Below are 14,529 nucleotides of genomic sequence, written 5' to 3' on the forward strand. Positions count from 1 at the left end.
ATAAACGGTGATTTATAATAAATGACAATTACTTTTTTTTTTTTCCCATAAACATGGTTACCATAATTTATTATTATTTAAAGTCAAATATAATGGTAAGCTGTGCATCATCGCTTACTTTGACGATTCGCCCCTGGTAGCTAACCTTCGCATAAAACATATTTCAACTAGTACCTTTTTTCTTATATTTTCGATTCCGCTCAAATATGGAAAGTCAAATAATGTAGTAGTATTTTTCAAATTTTCTCATTTATATCAGGTGAGTACATACCTGGAGAAGACAAAACGTAATACTAGCTGCGTAGGTATATTGTGGTTTGGATGCTTCTAGAACCGGGCCCAGTTTTATCAAAACTGCACTGCCAAAATGAAAGCGATCATAATATACAAATAACTTTTTATGCCGTATACGTGAGAATGATAAACATCTCTACGTACAAGATTATGACAAATTTTTTGATGTTAGTGCAAAAAATAGTATTTACTTTGCAGGAAAGTAATTTTAATTAAAATATTTTTTATCTGCGAAAGTCGAAGGTTGAACATTCAAATGTGAATATGGAACATAAAAAGAAAATAAGGAAAACAAAAAAAAAACCTCAGAATTATGACATAGCAAATTGGTTTTCTCAATGTAGGAACAAACAAAGTGTAATGATACGATTTCGTAATTAAATTATTAATCGGTTAAATCAAATAAAAAGTTTACCAACAATGCCAAACATACGAAACTAGATATAAAAAGATTAGATTACCAATAAAGAGAAAAACAAGAGTCTCTTAACTGATTGTTCGAGGGTTAAAAACTGTACAATGAGTTACCTCAAGAAATTAAAAGCTTTGAAATATTAAAAATCAATTTGAAAAATACTTTCTTGATAAATTTAGACATAATACGTAATTTAATCAAAAGTTTTAATTGGTTTTTAAGATGGTATGAACTTACTCATTAAAACATTAAAAATTTAAAAAACGGATGCTTTAATCGACATGGTAGTGAATTTTTATTATACAATCACAGCCTTTATCATCAATATAGCTATCGTCTCCTTTTTTACTCAATTTTTACACTAGATATGGGTTATTTTTTTATTTTATTTAGGAAACATACAATACAGTTACATAGTTTTATATTTTACACAGTTAGACTTAACTCTAATGGACCAGTGAAGTCTCCTTATTATATGTAAGGTTATTAATTAAAGTACAAAAAAGAGAAGGAAAAAAAACACAAATATAAGTTGTTTAAAAACTAAAATTTAAATTAAAAAAAGGAAGAAAATTTGTAAAAGTAATTATACGTTAAGAATTAAAATAAAGAATGAAAAACATGCTCAGATGCAAAAATAAAATAAAATAATAACAACATTTTTAAAAAGGAAAAACATAAGTATTTACAAACATATTTTAAGGGATTCAAAGAAACGACGAGAAGAATATTTAAATAAGACAATAAATTTAAGTCAATTTAAAAACATCTTCAAAATTAATGAAACATTATAGTAAAAGCAGCAATATATTTATTTTATATATTGGTATATATACAAAATGAGTAATTAAAAATAGTTTAAAAGTATAAAAACATGTCAATGCAGCAGATTATCGGATTATCGGTCAAATATTTCAGGTGCTATGAAATATTGCAATGAACCACTTTTTACGATATCATTCCTTCCGGAATGAATCTCAAGCATTGTGAGTAAACGTTTAAACCATTACTCTACGATGCAGAGTGAGGTGACGTCAATAACTTTTTTTTTTTGTAAATTTATTAAATAAACATACATGTTATTAATTATAAAACACTTGACCATTTTAACATGAATATGAAGTGTCTTGGAGAGATGATAAAATACTTGAATAGCACGGTAACGCAGAACAGATAAAATGTATTTTGTTTCAGTCGTAAATACAATCCAATTTAGTAAATGACTAGATAATTAGAGGGTAATTTTTACTTTATTTAAATGTAGCATATAAAGACAACTATTTATATGGCTATGGTAATAAATTCTAAGAAAATATTAACAAATATAGGTATTTTAAGATGCAGTTTTTAAGGGTATAGCGAATTTATTATTTGTTATATTGTCTCAATGATTTATTTGTAAAATTTATCGCAATAATGATTTATCCAAAATTGTAATTTCAAAGTTATTTTCAAAGTCGTAATTAAATTATTCTGACAGATTCATTAATAAGGTAAGGCCTACTGGAGCTCAAAACTGCTTTATAAAGGCTTTAAAGTATTTAAAATGATGCCAATAAGTTTCAGGGAAAATAGAAACTCCCCTGCATTTAGAAAATATTGCATTTTTCGTATTAGAAGTAGATAATACGCAAAGAGTTAATATGTGTAATACTAGTTTGTACAATTTGTCAGCCTCGTCTAATACTTAGCGCGTTTGCCTATCATGCAAGAGGTCTCGGGTTCGATTCTCGCCATAGTTGATATTAAATATTTATTTCATAACGTAAGAATATTGCACGGGCCCTTGGCTGAAACCTTAAGGGTAAAACTGTAATATTTTGAGTTAGTCCAAATTTTCGTAGACAAGAACTGGATTCAACTCCCTGGGGAGCTGTTTGTTTTAACATATTACAACAGAGATGAAGAACATTAAAGAGAAGGTAATATAGCCATAAACCAGCCATTGACAGGTCATAAGCCCTGTAGATGCCTAGAATTCTATATTACATTATCTTAAATGTTCTGTTCATGTTACTTTCATGTAACAAAAATTATCAAGATACGCTGCAAAACTGTAAGATAAGGTAAAATAAGATACTATAAAATTTATCACTATTTTGCCTCTAAATAAATTAAGTAAAAATATATTTCATATTCCATATACACTTTTTTTACAAGTTACTAGAACTTTTGCTCGGCTCTGCTCGAAATTGATCTTAAATCAGTTTTCAATGGCTATAAAGAATAATGTATTGTTATTTTTATTTTGTTCACTTTAAATTGTAATTTCATCTTACATTTAAAAAGGGTCTATTTTTCAATTTAACAATTTAACATTCGGCTTGAAAACAGCGAGGCTGATCTTGAAATAATTGATTGTAAACTTCACAAAACATTAAAAAAAATATAACGAAAAGCCAGAGACAATTGGCTTAAAAATAGCACTGTTGATCTAGGAATGCAATTTCAAATGTTGGCTCTTAATTTCAAGTCTCTACGACTTCCCGTTAAAAAGTAAGAGTTCGTATCAAGTATAGGCCGAGTGTAATGTGAATCCAAAATATCACAGTTGATCAAAAAATTGCATCTAAAATGATGTGTCCAAATTTCACGTTGCTGCAACATACCGTTTCGGAGAAGATACTGTTACGGACAAACAGACAAACAAATATATACATGTATTTTCACTTATACAATAAAGATAATATTTTGATACGTTTATTTATAAAATAAACCGTGTCCAGAAGTATAAGGAATACAATTCTATATGTGCAATAGGACTAGAACCCTGAAAGAAAGTTTTCAACATAATGGCTTATCTCATTTTAGTATCCCGATAGGGAAATCGAGTGAAAATTAGTCCGCTTCGAAGCGTAGTAGTTTGCGCTGTCACTTATCATGCGTAAGGTTCCAAGTTCGATTCAAAATTGGGAAATAATTTTTTTTAAAGGTGGTTTTACACTTCAATATTTCAATGTCACTGAACTGACATCTTAAATGTGAAACTGCTCACTTTACTATGCATGTAATAAAAATTTATCAAAATATGTTAAAATTAGCAATACAGTGCCGCGCCGCGCAATAATAATGATTAATTATAAAATGATATCTTCTAATCTTCTTCTTCTTCACGTGTCATGTCGGGTCCCCCCGACGTTGACGATCACTTGGGAGAAAGCTTCCCTATACTGAGCAGTGCGAAGCAGCTCCTCCACAGTTCTATGTCGAGCCGGGAGATTCTTCGCACCCCTGGTCCATTTAAGGACCGCCCGGGACTCGGGGCCATTGTTTGATTTCTCTTCATAGTGATATCCTGGGAATTATTAACCGAAGTGGTTTCCCGTTGCCTTCTTCGGTGGAATTTTCCGCCGGGGTTAGCTTAGCTCATAGCTGGAGGGGTCCCGTTTTATGGCGCCGGACACTCGCCATTCATCCTCTCCCTATCTGCTATGGCACTGATGTTAATGCCAGTGGCCACATTTCTAATCAATGGCGTTTAATTAAACAAACACGTAACAAGCGCGAAGAAATGGCATTTACAATAAATTCGTGGGTTTTGCCTTCTGGAACTTTATTGTGTAACGGACTTTCATCATGATTAAACGTGATGCTCCGCAGATATATCCCATCGTGTATGAAAAGAAAAACATAATTAAATGTTCTTTTTTCTCTGTTCATAATAAAAAACAAAATAAATATTTACCAAGAAGAAAAAATAAACGGATTTGAGATGAATAAGTCACTCAGATACCAAAATAACAACAATATTCCTAAATTCCACACAAGTCACGGTCAAAATAGTTTTATTTTCAAAGGAATAAAAAATTAAAATTATCTCCCGAATGACAAATATATCTGTAAGTAAATTCAAAGTAAACTTAATAAACAAAAAATCCTACTATAAACAGCATTTTATTTTAATAAGCAATATTTTCTGTTTTTTTATTTTTCGTATTTTTATGTATTTTGAAAATTAATAATTAATTATATATCATTACGTCTTTTTTAATTATTTAGATTTTCGTCTTACCCAAATAGGAATCAATTATTTAACTCAACACATTGGTTCCTTAGAACATACATTGTCCAAATATTGTTGGAACCGATAGATCCGAACAAATATTTTACTATATTTCAATTTAAATTTCTTTATTTTATACGTTTATCATTTACAAATATTTCAAGGCATACAAAACACGAAAACATTTATACTTAAATTTAAATATACAAAGATGGTAAAATAAAAATACCCAGCAATTAAAGAAAAGGATGCTATCCTATCTGAACTTTTTTTCACTGATGTCGATATCTGAAGAGATACGGTTGAGTAAAGACATTGATTTTCCTACTAGCATTGCCATCGGCACTTTGGTTCTGCAAGATAAACTTAAGCTGCCTATGTCTAAGGTAGTCATTAGGAACATTGAGAGAAATACTCTCCATTACACCTATGTTGATCGTAATACCACTGATTTATCTGAAAAAATCTATGGGCAAGTATGCAATTCTTCTTTTCTCCAAACTATTTTAGCCAATCATTCCCAGTATGAAGTCAAACGGGTACAACCACGGTTAGTATCAGCACTCCCTTAAATAAAGATACCTCAGAAATTTATTCTGAACCATCTCCAGCATAACAAAGTACAAGTCTGTTTGACCGATTCTGGCCATAATATAATATAAAATTATTTTGTAAATTTTTGCACATATTTGCGTTTTCGAAATGAATTTTAAAAATGCGTGGTTTTATTCTTAAATACAATCAAATTTATAGAATAAGTCGACAATTAGTTAAGTTTATCTTAAGAACGTACATTTCATCGCAATGGTGATAGATGCTAGTGTCAACGAAAAGCGGACAGTAGCGAAAAAACGAATTTCATTCCGTTTTGTAAAATGATGAAAATATTCGAAGAAAGGAAAGGAACACGGAATATGTACCTACCTTTGATACAATGAGGATGTTTTTTAATTTTATGCACTGGATGATGAAATTTCCTATGAATTATGTAACGATTTATGATAACTTTTACAACGACGCGCGACAAATCCAAGTATTTTTATGCAATCTTTTGTAATGTCAAAATGTTGTTTTGTTTTGTTCTAAATCCAAATGTTCTTATTTTGTATTTCTTATATCTTGATGTGAGGTAAGTACCATAAGGACGGGTCAAGGGAAAGATGGAATAGAAAGGTAATCGTCTAGGAATAATATCGAAATATGCTGTTATTAACTAAACGGCTAGCTAGTGTCGTTTCTAAAAGTTTATAGAAATGATATTTTAAGTCATCATCATCATCATTATTCTATGTCCGCTCCCTAGTTGGAGCATATGGTATTTACAAGAGCCTTTATGCACCTCTATCAGCTGCTAGCTCCTGTGCGATCTCCCAAGTCAGGTTCTCGTCCTTAAATTCTGATATAAACCGCTGACGAACAATCAGCAGTGGACGTTCAGGACGTACAAAACCTGATTCCTTGTAAAGTAGGCAAGCGCAGTTAAGGCAGTGTATGGCCCAGCCAATCGTATTGCCTCCGCTTGATGACACTTGTCACTGAGGTTTGCTGCGTCCGTTCTATTATTACTTCATTCCTCACAAGGCCAATCCACTGTACGCCCAAAAATTTTCTGAAACACCAATCATCGAAATTCAGTATTTTGCTATTTTGGGCCCTAGTGAGGTGCCACAATTCGCATCCGTAGAGGAGAATAGGTATTATGCAGGCGTTACATAGGTGGCATTTGGTATTTACTGAGAAATTAATTCTCCAGACAGTCTTCATACTGTCGAATGCGACGCCTGCTACTCCTAGCAGCAGATTCAGCTCTTTTTAAAAGCTGCCATTTTCTGTACATATACTCCCAGGTATTTGAAACTCTCGACCATTTCAATGATTTGGTTTGATAGTCAGAGGATTTGAGCTTGAGTTTATATTATTAAAAATACACAATGTTTTGAGTTTATCCAAATGTTTGCAGACAGGCTAGATTTCTTCCCTAGGAAGTTATTTAGATCTAGAATAGGTGTTATGGCGGCGTTATATGGGCAACATTTCGTTTTCAATGAGTAAATATCCGATCTCCAGACAGCCTTCAAACTGTTGAATGTGGCGATTTATTCAGAAATAAATATGAACTAAAGAAATATTTTTATCTCTTTCTTACATGAATGATTGCTTGTGTATAGTGATTAATAGTAATTATTTATTTTTTTAATTATTAATGCCAACGCAATATTTTTTTTTTCCGAAATGTTGCTGGTATAGAAATAACGTGTCTGTTTATTACAAGTCAGTGTTTCTAACGCTTATTTTATTTTAATGATGGATTATCTGATTGAATTACATATCAAACCGTTTTTATGTTTGGAACATTAATTTACATTTGAAAAGGTAATCTGTCGGGTTTGACAGACGAAAGATGAATGCGCTTTTGGTTTGCAATGAATATTTATAAATGCACTGAAGATGAGACCATGTTTTTTTCGATATGGCTAAGAATACGCAATAAATTATTCTGATTTATTATCTGATACATTTTTCCGAATGAACGACACATCCGTTTGGTGAATCGAAATATGATTGATACAAAGTGCATATCTTGATAAGTTTCATTAGTAAAATATATAGTTTTATCGTATGTTCCATTATTAATTTCACTAACATCATTCCCTTTTCACACCTAATGGTGAATAGGGCACTGCTTTGGTACACCAACCGCAGCGTGTCATGATCATATTTTGTCACGGGAAGGCGATCAGTCTTGTGCTATTCTGCTACTAGGTGGACTTATTCCCACTTGATTTCCTTTAATAGCATTTTTAAATAAGAATAGACGTCGAGTCAAAAACATAAGTCTAAGATTTGGTTCTATTTCACAGGCATAACTGTATTTTTTTTCCGCCCGGACACAAACTAAACCTTTTCACTTACTTTTCCTAAAAATATATTATACAAGGTTTATTTAAATTTATGCCATTCATCCTACCAAAATTCGATGCACTATTAACCATCCAATTTTCACCACTATAGTTCATAACTTGATTGAAGATTTAAATGGACTTAACTTCATCAACTGTATTTTGAGTTTGTCCAAATTTTTGTAGACAAGGACTGGATTCAACTTCCTGGGGAGCTGTTTATAATTACACATTACAACAGAGATAAAGAACATTTAAGAGAAGATAATTTTATTTACTTTATTTATTTATTGATTTATTCATTCAAAATTACAAAATTAAATATTTATGAACTTATTAAGGCTTTTAAGGCTATGCCTGTGTCAAACCACAATAAATAACAATAAAAATACATAGTTTAATTAATTAGATCAAATTATAATGACATAGAATCACAATCTAGAAAAAAAGGCACACAAACATCAACAGATGAAAGAATTGAAGGAATATAGCAGAATGGTGAATGTTACACAGTGTGTAAAGTGTAGTAGATGCGTAGACTTTTATATTACCTTCTCTTAAATGTTCTTTATCTCTGTTGTAATATGTTAAGACTTAACTTCAATTCAAACTTTTCACTCATATTTTTTTCCAGCATCCTAAATAAAATTTTCTATTAAGTCCATGTTATTTTTTTTTCTCTAGTCCACGTGAAATCTACTCATCTAGTCCATTTGAAATTTTCTCCCCTGGTCCAAGTGGAATTTTTTCCTCTAGTCCAAGTCAACATTTCTCTTCTAGTTCAAGTGAAATTTCCTTATTTAGTCCAAGTGAAATTTTCTCCTCAAGTCCAGTGAAATTTTCTACACACTAGTGAAATTTTGATTACTAGGACTACGTAGTCAATTTTCTTAATGAGAATTAGACGGTTTTAGGTATTAAATACGCTTTCAAAATAGTTGATCTTAAATACAGGACAGTGTTTTGTTTTTTTTAATCGAATGGACGTTTTTTTCAGCCAACCGGAGTGCGTAACTAGCCTTGAAGGGGTTAGCCATAATACACCTATATTTGTATGCACTATGCTGTTTTATTTGGTTTCTTTTTCCTTGCACCCGAAATCCGCCTTAGCCAGTTGTGCATTGTCGTGCCTAATGCATCTGACATGCACATCGCTCCGTCTCTCTCTGGCCTATTGGGACGGATGTTGGGGTCTCTATCACTCGTCATTATGGACTTGTTTATTACCCGAATTCAGTCATGGCCTCAAAACGCAAAGGCGGCGAATTATTGATTTATTTAAAAAAAAAAAAAAAATGACAGAATGGAAGTAGATTTCAGTTATCCTTATATTGCGTCTAGGCTGATATTTGTGAAATTAAACTCGAACTTAGGACGAATTTTTTTTGTTCTAATGTAAAAATTTTGATTAGTGAAATAATTCCGCTTCGTTACAAAATAGTTGATGCATTCGCCTACCATTCTTGAAGTCCCAGCTTCGATTCTTGGGAGGGTGGACGTAAAATTTTGATTTTAATGTTATTTTGACCTTTAATATATTGATGTAATATTTTATATTTACATATAAGTTATTAATAAAAAAAGTACACTATATTGTGTGAAAAAACTACCTGGACTCACTGTGTGGCAACCTGAGGTTACCTTAGGTTAGTTAACCTTAGATAACGTGAGCCAAGTCTGTCAAGAGCAAAAGACTTTAAAAAAGTAGCATAAAAAATATTTTTCAATTTAAAATCTAAAATTCTCACTAAAACGATCCATTGCATTTGCCACGCCATTAATACGTCACGATTCGTGTACATTTTGAATTTTTTTGTGAACGTTTAAATTTAAAAGAACATCTTCACGAATCTTGACGGCCAAACATATCGCGTTTTTTAAAAGACATATTTAAAAAAAATTATGTATGATAACATTTCTTCACAATATCCATATTGATTTTAAAAAATTAAAAGAACTTTTCTAAGTCCACTTCCAAATACAAAGGTCAAGGGCTTATAACCGACAGATTTGAAGTTATCAGTTTACGCAATGCGTAATATTTCGCCCATACTTTAACATATATATTCATTAATATTTTACTTGCTGATTTAAAAAAAAGAAACATTTACATTTATTTATTCAACACTTTATATTTATATATATAAATACAATTTATGCACAAACAAAGGGCGGGCATATTTAAGGGATTGAAACAGTACAATGAGTTACCTGAAGAAATTAAGGAGATAGAAAAGATCGAAATATTTCAAATTACTTGGAAAAAATATGTTATTGAGAAATTTTCATTATAAAATTATCATGTTATTAAAAGTTTATATTAGTTCTTAAGATTTTGTGAACTAACTTAATAAAGCACTAGTAAATAAATATTGCCTTAAGTCAATTTATTCCTACCTACCCAAACCGTTCAGTTTGAGAAAATTACAAGCAAATGGACATATCCTACAGGATCTTATAATTTTATACAAAATTTGAAACAAAAATTTACTTAAAATCTACACAATACTTTGAAGAGAGGAGAGGGGGTGGAAAAGAAAGAAGAAAGGGAAAGTCTTTTTTTCCCAAAAACACATTTTCAAGGAGTTGTAAATAACTGATTATTATAAAATGCAAATCAAGTTTTGGTAGAGTGGAATTTTAACTTCAGACATCTGATATGTAAGAACCACTGCCCAGTTTCGTGTTTTCGGGTTTATAAGGGTTTTTTATCAAATAAATTAAGTCTTTTATCTTTTTGATTTACTTAAATGATTGAAAGATGGTTATATAAATTCATAACAGATCCTTTACTCGTAGATAGCAAATAAAATACTTATGTAAAAGAAATTAATGTTTTTAACTGTCCATCAGCATTTCCTTTAAACACCTAATAGTGCATAGGGCACTGCATTCGTACACCAATCGCAGCATATCTTGATTATTTTTTTGTAACATGAAGGTAAATTAAAAACATTTTTTCAAATACATTTTTCATGTCTCTATGTCGGGATTGAACCCGAGACCTTTTGCATGGTAGACAAATGCACAGACCATTTGACCACAAAGCGGATTAACATTTTGGATTTTTGTTTTTTCAGAATTATCTCTATTTAAATGTGTTTTTATAAACCTAGAACAGTCTTCACTCATGCTTTACCTTTTCACAAAAATTCAAAGGATGGCAAGAGTGATTTTCGGGAAATAAATCAACCACATTTAGGTTTAAAAAATTAGAAGATGGATGTTTTAAACGGAAGTAGAATTGTTTATGTTACAAAGCAAATAAGGTGATCACATAAATAAACCAATGTAAAATATATTGTTAACAAAATACCTTTCTGCTTGTGGTTTATCGCTTTGTTCTTCTCAAAAGAAGACATGTTTTTTTCCTCCAATTGCCACAGCATTGTTCAGTAATATATTTTTTTTTAAGATGTAAAACACTGGACTCATCAAAAATGCATTTTAATCAGTCACCTTTCAGAAGTTCCTGAAACATTGTTATACATCCTTTAAACAATAATTCTCCCTGTATCCTTCCAAATTCCTTACTCACATTATAAGCATTCTGTTGTTTATCATAAAAAATATTACATGAGTATTTTTAGTAATACGTCTATATGTACACGCTCCATCTATCTGCCCACTAAAACAGCTGTATTTAAATAATTCTAGCAGGTCGACTGATACTCCAACTCCCACGACTTCTAATTTATTTTTAGAAAATGACGGGCGCCGTGACGTAGTTAGTTCGAAGGCCAACTGTGGAACTGGCGTTGTGGGTTCGATTTCCGCCAGCTCAGCAAGAAAGCAATCCAAGAAAAAAAAATCGATTGGTGGATTGAAAAATAATGTTGTGGTATATTTTCCATAATTTTCTTCCGTATCATTGGCTTATATGCATAAACTAGATGCGGCACAAAACACCTGTCCTGTGTTTTATTCAACTGAGGTTCCGGAACTTATCTTGTATTTAGTGGAAAATAGTGTTTTACACTCAGCGGTCAGTAAATATAAAGCAGCTTAAATAGGCGCAACATACGTCTTTAAATTCATAGAAAACTTGTATAGACCGTGAGCCTTTTTTACTCTACAATGCTTGTTTATATACGCGTAATGTTGATGCGGTAATACTCGACAGCGCTGATTTTTAAAAAACAATTTGAGCCTATTGTTCCATGAAGCATCATCTCTATTTAATTATTCTCCAATAGTTCCATATCCACCTGCTGACAAGCTTCTTGAATAGAGATTTGGCGGGTTATTTTTTTAAAAATAATAATAAATAAAAAAATTCCAAATCACATTATAGATTGAATTTTTCTACTGACATTTCTTGTTAGAACATATCTTAATGGGTGGAACTGCATTTAAATTATAATAATAAAACTATTAACGTATTTTTGATATTTTAATTTAAATCATATACAAAGCAATAACAATGTATTAATTCCCGGAAGTTACTGAAACTCAATTTGGGACAAAAATAAGATTTCAATATGAAAAAAACATTTAAGACTAATAAAATATAAAGTAAAACAATTTTCCCTTCAGGATACTCACTTTAACATGACGTGTCAAATCTGTCCATGGATTGTGTTTAGAAATAATACCACTCAATTGAACCAGTAGGAATATAAATTATCGAGTAAACATATAATATCAAGAAATGTAATGGCTGTTAGTACGCAATTAAGTTTTTAAAATCAAATAGCCAATCAAAATATTATTGTCACAATAGTAAATCGGCTGTTCAGGGCACTGTTTTTGTATATTTTGACATTAGACATAACTCTTACTGGTTAATATTTAAAGAAAGAGTAAACAATCCATAAACAGCCGATACTAAATAACCATAAACAAACGATCTATTAAATTTTATAACCATAAACAAACCACAATATGCTACTATGCTCTATTAGATGCAGATACGGAAATAATTATGATGGTGATAACAAAGATTAATTGCCAAAATTATTGTTTTTAACGCATTGTATTTATATTTATTTATTTTATTAGTGTATTCGGCATAAATATCTTTTATAAACTTAAACATTTTTACATTAAACATAACATAATTCTATGACAAAACGGTAAATTTAAAAAAACAATATAGTTATACTCGTGCATATTACACAGATTAAAAAATTATATTAATACATTGTACCATATTATAATACTATGCGATATACTATACTTAACATACTTAGGAAAATAAAAATAAAAGTAGCGTAAGTTAAAGATAATTGAGAACGATAAATACAGAATCATACAAGTCTAGAAACCTCGTACGCGCATCAAACTGAAACCGAGTTAACTACTCATAAATGAGTAGTTTTACGTTATTGTTATTACTTACTCTGTAGATGTCGCTAAGTACGCAACTGCCGATTTAAATTCAATTATGCCGTGTTGTGTCGTAATTAAGTGTCAAAATACTGCTGGGATTAAATGGGGCAGGGTGGGATTACATTTCATGTGTAAATAGCGAATTCACAATTAATGTTTTTTAAGAATTTGATTACTTTACCGCCTGTAATATTGTGAAATAAAACAAGAGCGACATTTTGTTAGTATTGCCAGGGTAGTCGAATTTTTTTCCCGACTTCCTATTAATAAGCCTTAGTTTAATATTAAACGGTTTTAATTTACTTAATTACTCAATTATTGATGAATATTTTTTTTTTAATTTGTCCAACGAAAGTACCTCGGTAGTCAGATGGCAGAAGGGTCTATCTGTATTTTTGTCTTTGTTTTAGTTTTCAAAAGTTTTAATTTATATTTCAGTAAATACACGCAGAAAAAAATTAACAAAATCAGCGTCATTTAGAATGGTAATTTATTATTGAAAAACAATACAAAAATATTTTAGTTTGTGGATTAAAGTCTTGAAATTGAGACGTATTTCAGCTCTCCTGAACATTTTTGAAAATTACAGATGGTCCTTTCTGCCATCTGACTATCGACCTGTTTTTTTTTATAGTCCAGTCAGTAAATGTTTTTTCTGGTAAAACATAACGTAACATAAGACAAAATTATCTTTTATTTGTGCTATGATAATAAATTGTTTGCGGTCTGGCAACATTACACGGCCACTTCACACAATCGCACAGGCGAAATGTCATGCAGGGAGGGGGCGGGGTTAATTGGGATTTTTTTGCGATGCGATGTTTGTAAACTTGGTTTTTCACGCCTTCTGATATATTATAATTCTATGGATAAAAAACATAAATTCTTCATTTGTTGGTATTGTTGTAATTACTTGATATTTAATACTCTAGGTATAATACAAACGGTCTTGTGCTATGACCTCAGGGCAAATATAAATAACAAGATTAATTGAATGTCTCTATCTACTTTTAGCCCACAATGTCATCTGATGTTTACGTTTAATTTAGACAGTAATAATATGTCATTATCACATAACTCTTTCATACTGATTCTAAACATCTCACATTATATAATTTTTTCAGGGGTAGGTTTTTTTGTCGTTTCATTAAAGCGTATATTCTTTTTCTCTCTTATTCTTGTTTTTAAGAGCCAAAATCACTAGCAGACGAGTGGAGGCGTTTAAAAAAGACATTTGGCGAAAAAAAGCCTATTTTAAATATTTAAAAAATATAGTTGCAAAATTCTTGTTATACACATACATATAGTATGTCGTCTGACTAACTTGCAAAACTCCAATCTCCAAAAATAAAAATTTTACAGTAGGGTAAAAAAACAGCATAATTTGTTAAAACTATACTGTTTTTTCACTCTCCTGTAAAAAAAAAATTATTCGAGTTTGGAGTTTTGCAAGTTAATCAGACGATATTTATTTTAACAGATTGACAAAAACATTTAAACAATAGTTAGATTCCTTAAGAATTTTTTTTAATTGCATGTGTAAACTTGATTTGGCTAGTGTGAAAAATGTCAATACAACTGATACG

At 30.8% G+C, this 14,529-nt stretch overlaps 1 long non-coding RNA gene across 2 annotated transcripts in view; it reads right to left on the bottom strand.

The window, feature by feature from the left end:
- LOC148285173 (uncharacterized) overlaps positions 1–12,386 on the bottom strand; it is a 32,047-nt gene extending 19,661 nt beyond the window's left edge. For both annotated transcript variants that reach the window (XR_015822696.1, XR_015822695.1), the window contains exons 1-2: positions 12,158–12,386; positions 10,929–11,084 (exon numbers count right to left, since the gene is read on the bottom strand). This is a non-coding gene — a long non-coding RNA (uncharacterized LOC148285173). The remainder of the gene's footprint in view (positions 1–10,928; positions 11,085–12,157) is intronic.
- Positions 12,387–14,529: the final 2,143 nt, after the last annotated feature.

The sequence above is a fragment of the Micrasema longulum genome, unplaced genomic scaffold (assembly GCF_059751315.1).
Source record: "Micrasema longulum isolate JH-2025_06_02 unplaced genomic scaffold, ASM5975131v1 h1tg000049l, whole genome shotgun sequence".
Lineage (NCBI taxonomy): Eukaryota > Metazoa > Arthropoda > Insecta > Trichoptera > Brachycentridae > Micrasema > Micrasema longulum.